Source organism: Myxocyprinus asiaticus, chromosome 14, assembly GCF_019703515.2.
Source record: "Myxocyprinus asiaticus isolate MX2 ecotype Aquarium Trade chromosome 14, UBuf_Myxa_2, whole genome shotgun sequence".
NCBI lineage: Eukaryota > Metazoa > Chordata > Actinopteri > Cypriniformes > Catostomidae > Myxocyprinus > Myxocyprinus asiaticus.
In genome coordinates, this window is record NC_059357.1 from 23,036,562 (window position 1) to 23,045,374 (window position 8,813).

The following is an 8,813-nucleotide window of genomic DNA, read 5'->3' on the forward strand; positions in this document are numbered from 1 at the left end:
GTGTGGAGTGCAAGTCATGGTTTAAAATTAGTAAACTAAGTAAGTGTTAAGGGCCAGTGTTTAAACACAGATTTTGTATGAACTGTAAGATATCACCATGAACATGTAAATTTTGCAACAATGACAAACTGCCTGTAAAATAAAATGTGTATGTATGTGAAATATTGATCTGAGTTTTATATATATATATATATATATATATATATATATATATATATATATATATATATATATATATATGCACCTGCACCCCGTCCCCATCTCTAGTGTTAAATATTAATGTAATAAATCTCTCTCTCTGATGCTTTAGTTGCAGATTTCTACCACCATGCCTGTGGCAGCCAGCAACACAGAGCATGGTAAGTCTCCTGCTATTATGCAAAAAAATTACATTTGTATTCAGCTTCTTAATATATACTGTAAAAGTTGCATGCATTTACAGCACACATTATAATTTCGTAAAGATCAGAAAATGTTACTGTACATATATTTTTTTATTGTATTTGTGCTTTCATCTTATTTTTGAACTAATGCAGATGGCTCCGCCTCAATATTGCTAACTGTTGTTTTGTGCCTCTGGCGTCAACAATAGCAAAATTGTTTAAATCAGTCCAAGAATTTGAAGTAGAGCTGGAATAGAATAGATCACAACAGATAAATCACAGAGATGATGGTCATTGAACTCCAGTTGATTGTTTGCAGTGATTGTTTCTAGGTAATTTGATGGTTTGTGGTGAAGATTTTCCTCATACTGTACTTATAAACATGGACACATTTGTGCCACAGATGGCTGGCAGAGACACAAGGATGCCCAGCTTCAATGATTTCATTCCCTGAAATCCACTTGACATTTTCTTGTCCTACAATTTCTGCTAATAAATACAGTGTGATTCTGTTAAACTCATTCACTATAGTTGATAATATTAAGGAGCTGTAATATACAGCAAAAGGTCAGTGTTATAGTTTAAACCCTTTAAATTGTATCCCTACCCTACCAGTCAACATGCAATAGTTAAACGCACTTTAATGGCAGTTGCAATGTTTAATTCCCATTAAACAGAACCAGCCTCTTATTTAATGAATGAACACTTTTTCATTGCCTGTATAAAATATAGTATTCAGACTAACTATTGTTGAACACTGCTTCAAATATGCAAAGTTCATATTTTCACATGCTAATAAGTTGAGCTTTACTCTTGAAAAGAAAAAGTCAGTGTAAAGTCTGAGTCAGTGTGTTTGATCATGGAATATCTTTGTATAGAACCAGATGTTTTATCAAGTCTCTCTCTCCCTGCAGCAGTGCCACAGGTGCTGGACACTCTGAGTGACAGCACCAGCTCCACCACTGCCAATGGCCTGGACCTCATCTTCCTCAAGGGCATAAGTTTTCTAAAAGACTACAATGATTAATTCAAGCAGTTTATCAATATAATGATACAATGTATAATATATAATGTATTTAAACCCAGACCTGAGGGAGTGGGCTTTTATATTTGTGTAGGAGTATTTTTTATTTTAAGATTTTAGGTTAGGATTGGATTAAATGTACTGTAAAAGTGTATATTTTAAGTGCTGTGCCAAGTTTTTATCATTTTAATCACCTATTTGCCATTACCAGTTTATCTTAAATGGTCCTGTGGTGTGACAAAATGTATTTTTAAGTATTAAGTATTTTTAATGTATTTAGTTTCACATAAATAAAAACAATTGCAAAATGCTGTTTAAAATAGTTTTAGAAGGAGTACTACTTGTTGCACTGCAGGACATGTAAACTTTCCTAAATTATTTCATGTTAACTAGCCATAGACATGAACATTTCTTTTGGAAGTGTTGGGTTAATAATGGAGTACTTGTAATCTGAATGACACAATCAGATTACAAAAATCAAGTACTTGTAATTAGATTACATTATCATTTTTAACCGTTTGTAATCAGATTGCAGTTACTTTGTTATAGATTACTTGATTACATACTGATTACATTACTTATCAGTCTTGTTTTTTACAAAAAGCAAACTGTTGTTTGATTTCATGTTTACTTATATTTTAAGAAGTATGTAAATTAGTTCAAATTAAAATTAGATTAACATTTAAAATTAGAATTGCATCAAAACAAGTAATAAGTAATCCAAAAGTAATCATATTAGAACTAAAATGTGTAATCTAAAAAAATTACATTACTGATTAAAATATTAGTTGTGTATTTTGTGGTCAGTACCAGATTACATTTCACATGTAATCTACCCAACACTGTCTATTGGCATCTACTTGGAAATTATACTGAAGTGCTTTATATTAAGTGTTGCCATATTGTCCTACAAAGGTAAAAACACAGTGACTATGCCAACACTAAAATTAAGAAGAAATGCTTCAAAGATTTTTGACTGTCCACCCAAATTTGTTGTACATAAACACATAGTAATGTTCTGATTAGAAATGCTCATAGTTGAGCTAAACCCAGATGTCTCAAAGACCCAATTTCTGTCATAACTCAATTTTGAAATACAAAATTGAGTAGTTATTGCATTTTTCATAGCACCATAATCTATTTGTAAAGACAAACCTTTTTGCATAAAACTCACAGAGTCTGGAAGTGATGCGTCTGGAGGCTGTGAGGGACAACAACATGGAGCTGGTGCAGGACATCCTGCGAGAGCTGAGCCCATTCACACATTGCAGCAACTCTGCTGCAGAGCTCTCTCGCATCCTCAACCAGCCCCACTTCCAGGTACACAGCTGCAGCTCAACAAACGTGTGAAATTAAAAGAGAAATATACAAAGCCTGGTTAATGACTGACACACTGTGCTTTCCTCAGTCTTTGATGGAGACCCACGACTCACGACCGGTGCCACCTGATGCCATACGCATGGTGGGAATACACAAAGTGGCTGGAGAGCACTTGGTAAGATTGCATTTACTGATTGCATAAGATTGCATTTTTCTTTCCCAATGGCAATTAGTTTTTTCTTGTTTTAAGCATAAATCGAAGAAAAATAAAAAAATGTTTACAGTGGCAAGAAAAAATATTTATATTGTAAGTAGAAGTATATTAGAATTACCTGCATTTATGTATAAATGTGTCTTAAAATCTGGTTTGATCTTCATCTAAGTTACAATAATGAACAAACATGATCTGTTTTAACTAATTCTAAATCTGTTTAACTAATTTAACTAAAAAACACAAATTATTGTATTGTTCTTGTACATATTGAATACATCATTCAAACATTCACAGTGTAGGTTGTAAAAAGTATGTGAAACCCTAGGCTAATGATGTCAACAAAAGCTAAATAGAGTCAGGAGTTGGAAAACCTGGCATCCAGTTAATGAAACAAGATTGGAGTTGTGGGTTAGAACTACTTATAAAAAGCACTCAAACATTTTGAGTTTGCTATTCACAAGAAGCATCTGCTGACGTGGACTATGCCTCGCAAAAAAAGAGATTTCAGAACACCTATGATCAAGAATTGTTGCTTTGCATAAAGCTGGAAAGGGTTACAAAGTTATCTAGAAGAGCTTAGATATCCATCTGTCCACAGTTAGACAAACTGTCTATAAATGGAGGCGATTTAGTTCTGTGGCTACTCTCCCTAGAAGTGGCCGTCCAGCCAAGATACCTCAACGGGCACACCACAGAATTCTCAAAGAGTAAAAAAAAAAAAAAAAGAATGCTAGAGTGACAGCTAAAGATTTGAAGGAATCGTTAACATCTCTGTTCATGAGTCTACTATACATGGAAAACAATGAACAGTTATGGTGTCCGTGGCATGGTGTTTTTTTTTTTTTTTTTAACCATTGCTGCATGCCCGAAGTTTGCCAAAAACCACCCTGACACTCCACAACGCTACTGGGAGAATGTTTTGTGGACTGATGAAACTGAAATGGAATTGTTTGGAAGAACATGCAGCACTATGTATGACATAAAAAGGGCACTGCATACCAACATGAAAACATCATCCCAATGGTGCAGTAAGGTGGAGGGAGCATCATGATTTGGGGCTGCTTTGCTGCTTCGGGGTCTGGACCGCTTGCAGTCATCAAGGGAAAAATTAATTCCCAAATTTATTAAGATATCCTACAGGATAATGTCAAGGTGGCTGTGCACCAGCTGAAGCTCAGTAGAAGTTGAGTGATGCAGCAGGACAATGACCCTAAGCATTGAAGTAAATCCATGGCAGAATGGCTTCAAAAAAGAAAACCCATCTTTTGGAGTGGCCCAGTCAGCGCCCAGACCTTAACCCAATAGAGATGCTGTGGAAAGACCTCAAGAGAGCCATTCACACCAGACATCCCAAGAATATGGCTGAGCTGAAGCAGTTCTATATGGAAGAATGGTCCAAAATTCCTTCTGAACGTTGTGCGGGTCTAATACGCAGCTACCAGAAATGCTTGGTTGAGGTTATTGCTGCCAAAGGAGGATCGATCAGCTATTAAATCCTTCACTTAGTTTTTCCACAGCACTGTGAATGTTTAATGGGATATGTTCAATAAAGACATGAAAGATTATAATTGTTAGCTTAACCACATTGTGTTTGTCTATAGTTTGATGAAGATGAGATTACATTTTATCACTGAATAATGCAGAAAACCAGCTAATTCTTGCCACTGTGTAATATATTTTCTAAAAAAAAAAAACATGTCTGACTGTAGTTTCTTAAACAATTTAATTTCTGTAAAATTTAGATTGAATTATTGGATCTTTAGATATCTTTACTCGAAAACAAGACACAAATACTGATTAAGAAAGCAATTTATTTTACTGTTACTGTGCATACTGTAACAGATTTATCTTTGTATAGAGTATTTTGACTACTAGTTCCTTATATCATGACATATTTTCATGTTGTTGTTGTTGTATCAGGGTGTCAATTTCCGTATATAGAATGGAGAGTTGGTGATCGCACGCATTCTCCACAGGGGCATGATCGATCAGCAGGGCTTGCTCCACGTGGGCGACATCATTAAGGAGGTGAATGGGAAAGAGGTGGGTGATGATCCATGTGTTCGTCAGGAGATGCTTCAGGAGGTCAGCGCTAGCGTGGTGCTCAAAATCCTTCCTAGTTATCAGGATCCACACTAACCTAGACAGGTACCATCCCCTCCTAAGGAAATTACATGTTTAATTTCTCAGTCAATGTATTCTCACTTCCTGGATGCCTGGGTTGGGCATCATTTCACACATTTTTCACATTTGCTGTGCCGATTTTAAGGAGAAATCTGAAGAATTCATGTATAAATGTGTTAAATTGAGCTGAAATTACAACACTCCTACACATAGCTGAAAGCACAATCCAATTAGCCAGAGTACCTGGGGGGGGGGGGGGGGGGGCGCTCTCTGCAGAGTTTTCTGTGCGTGCAGATTCTGTGTGGGCCTGGGAATCAGTCAGGATGCATGTGGGAAAAATGTCTGTCCAGAGTGGATAGGCTGCATCATTTTAGTTTTTAGAGGGTCTGTTATATATAAATCATTATATTTACCCTAGAATCAGTTTTTCCATATGAGAACTATCAAACCTGACCACATTTCTCATATATGTTTTAAATATATCATTGTCAAATTTTTATCCACTGAAAGTAGTTGATTCGAAGATTCAGACCAGCTGGTCAGTAACTTTTGAAGTCTTCAACCATAGAGAATCTGGACTAATGTAATCTTTGAACCCATTTCTCCACAGGTTTTTGTGAAGTGCCATTTTGATTATGATCCTGCTAATGACAGCCTCATCCCTTGCAAGGAGGCAGGACTACAGTTCACCTGTGGAGACATTCTACAGATTGTTATCTAGGAAGATGTGAACTGATGGCAGGTTTGTTGGTCAATTTAGAACTATTAAAATATCTTTACAATATAATGACATTTTTTATGTATACATTTCAGATAGTTAAAGGAATAGTTCACTCAAAAATGATAATTCTTTCATCATTTCCTCACCCTTATGCTGTCTCAAACTCGTATGACTTTCTTTCTTCTATACATTTTGATAACACTTTAAAATAAGGTTCCATTCAATAACATTAGTTAATGCATTAGGTATCATGAATAGCATTCATTAATCTTTCTTAATGTTAGTTAATAAAAATAACAATTGTTAACTGTTAGTTCATGTTAGTTCATAGTGAATTACTTAATGTTAACATATACAACTTTTAATTTAAAAAAAGTTTTACTATATGTTGAAAATAAAATTAACCAAGATTAATAAATGTTGTAGAAGTATTGTTCATAGTTAGCTCATGTTAACTAATGTTGTTAACTAATGTTAACAAATGGAACTTTATGGTAAAGCATTGCCAACAATATTTACTTCAAAACTTACTTCAAAAAGATATTTTGAAGGATGTATGTGTTTATATCCATACAATGCAAGTAAGTGGGGTCCCAAACTTTAAAGCTCCAAAAACTACATAAAGGCAGCATAAAGGTAATCCATACGACTCGAGTGTCTTCTGAAGCAATACGATTGGTTTTGGGTGAGAACAGACCAAAATGTAACTTTTTAATCACTATAAATCTTCATGAGAGAAGCTCGATTTCACTTCCTTGCACTTGACACATGCAGAGTCCATGTACAGTGCACGCAAGCTTCAAGGGTAAGTTGTTACATTTTGGGGTTTTTGATTAGATAATTCCAAATATATTGTACTTTACACAACAGTAAGTCAAGAAAAATTGTAACACAAAAAACAAGCTAACAAAATGTTTTCAGTCACTGGTTTGTATCGATTATAGCACATTTTTTTTAGTGAATTACCTTAAGAGCTGTGCATTATAGTTGTATGTTTTTACCCACAGGCCCGTCGGGTAGAGGGAGGCGGTGCTGGCCTGACTCCCAGTCAACTTCTAGAGGAGAAAAGGAAAGCTATTGTAAAGCGAGATGTAGAGCTTTCACCAGCAGGTGGTCTTATATAGACATATTAGTATATTACTTGTTGTTGTAGTTTTAAAAAAAAAAAATTAAAAAAAAAAAATTTAAACCCTGCTTGAAGTTATCATAGAATAGTTTATTTGTGTATACTGCCCCCTAGTGGATTTCAAGTGATTCTTTACTTTAATCTTAACTACTCCAATCCTCTTAACAGACATTTGCACAGTATTTTTTTTTTTAATACATTAATACTGATTTTTACATTTCTTAAAATAGATCTAAAACTTGAACTAAAAGCAGGCCATTGACACTCTGTATTACAGCCAATATGTGTACTGGAATTGTTGGCAAGAAGAAGAAGAAGAAAATGATGTAACTGACTACAAAAAAATCAGGTTTGGTTCTGTTCAAATTGATCTTCACTTGTATATCACCATTTTATCCAATGGTGTATTGTTTTCTAGTATTACAGGACAATGCAGGATATCTTTGGACCCACCTTCTTCTTACATTGACTTTCATGCCCTAAATTCCACATGGCCTGGGTATCTGTCCACAGACACCTCCAGAAAACCCAAATCAGCGGACAAAGATAATATGATGTATGCGTTCACATCCCACAGTAAGATGGAAGCTGATATTAAAGCTGACCGCTACCTTGAACATGGTGAATATGATGGTAACCTCTATGGCACCAAGACTGACTCCATCCATGAAGTATTGGAGGCCGGCCACATCTGCATCCTGGACATCAACCCACAGGTGACTGTCCTCTGACACCCTGACAAGATTAATTAGGTCTTATAAGCATGTGATGTTGCAAAATGTTTGGTCTTTGTAGTTTTTCATAACAATAAAGTTCAAAATCATGTTAAAAGGATAGTTCACCCAAAAATGTAAATTCTGTCATAATTTACTCACCCTCATGTTGTTCCAAACCTGAATTACTTTCTTACTTCAAGGAACACAAAAGGAGATACTAGGGACTAACAGCTTCAGTCGCCATTCACTTGTATTGCTTTTTTTCCCCCATACAATGAAAGATAATAGGGACTGAGGCTGCCAGTCCCTAACATTCTGCATAAAAAAAATGTAATGGAGGAAAGTCATACAGGTTTGGAACAACATGAGAATGAGTAAATGATAACAGAATTTTCATTTTTTGGTAAACTATCCCTTTAAATGTGATTCTTCTGCCGCAGGCCCTAAAGGTCCTCAGGACATCAGAGTTTTTGCCGTATGTGTTGTTCACCAAAGCCTCTGGGTTTGAAGTGCTTAAAGCCATGAACAGATCTGGGATCGAGGCAGGAGTGGCAACAGTAAGAGTCTCAACTAACAGCTATATATTATTATGCACTACATAAACATGCTATATACAATATACAGTATTTTGTCCATTAATGCAGATTTCATTCTTTTGGAATGAAATTTTTGTCTTTTTCCTATAAATCATAATTTTGATCAATAGGACATAGAGCTGAAGAGGACAGTGGAAGAGAGTGCCAAGATTCAACGAGTGTATGAACACTACTTTGACCTTACCATAGTAAATGACAGTTTGGATCAGGCATACCGGAACCTCGAGGCCTCCTTAGAGAAGTTAAAGGGTGCTTAACAATGGGTTAATGTTTGAAGGGTCTTTTAGAGTTAAGAGATCACGGAGCTCACCACAGCAACTAATGGGTGTTTTAAGTGAGACTTTAAACCAGTGCTACCCGATACATACCATGTGTGCCAAGGGTAGACACTGATTATGTTACTGGTTAAAGAGATCTGTCTCTAGTATGAGTGCATGTGTGAGTGTGTGGCGCTACCTCCAAAACTTTTCAAACAGGGCTACATCCTGATACAAAGTTGAGAACCTCGCAGTGCAAAAAATATTGTGTCAGAATTTAGCCATAGTCTTATCTTTTTATTTACCATATAAGCAGCATGAGTTTTAGTTCA

At 35.6% G+C, this 8,813-nt stretch overlaps 1 pseudogene; it reads left to right on the forward strand.

Annotated features, from left to right (window-relative positions):
* Positions 1-328: 328 nt before the first annotated feature.
* On the forward strand, positions 329-8,481 carry LOC127451537 (MAGUK p55 subfamily member 2-like; annotated as a pseudogene).
* Positions 8,482-8,813: the final 332 nt, after the last annotated feature.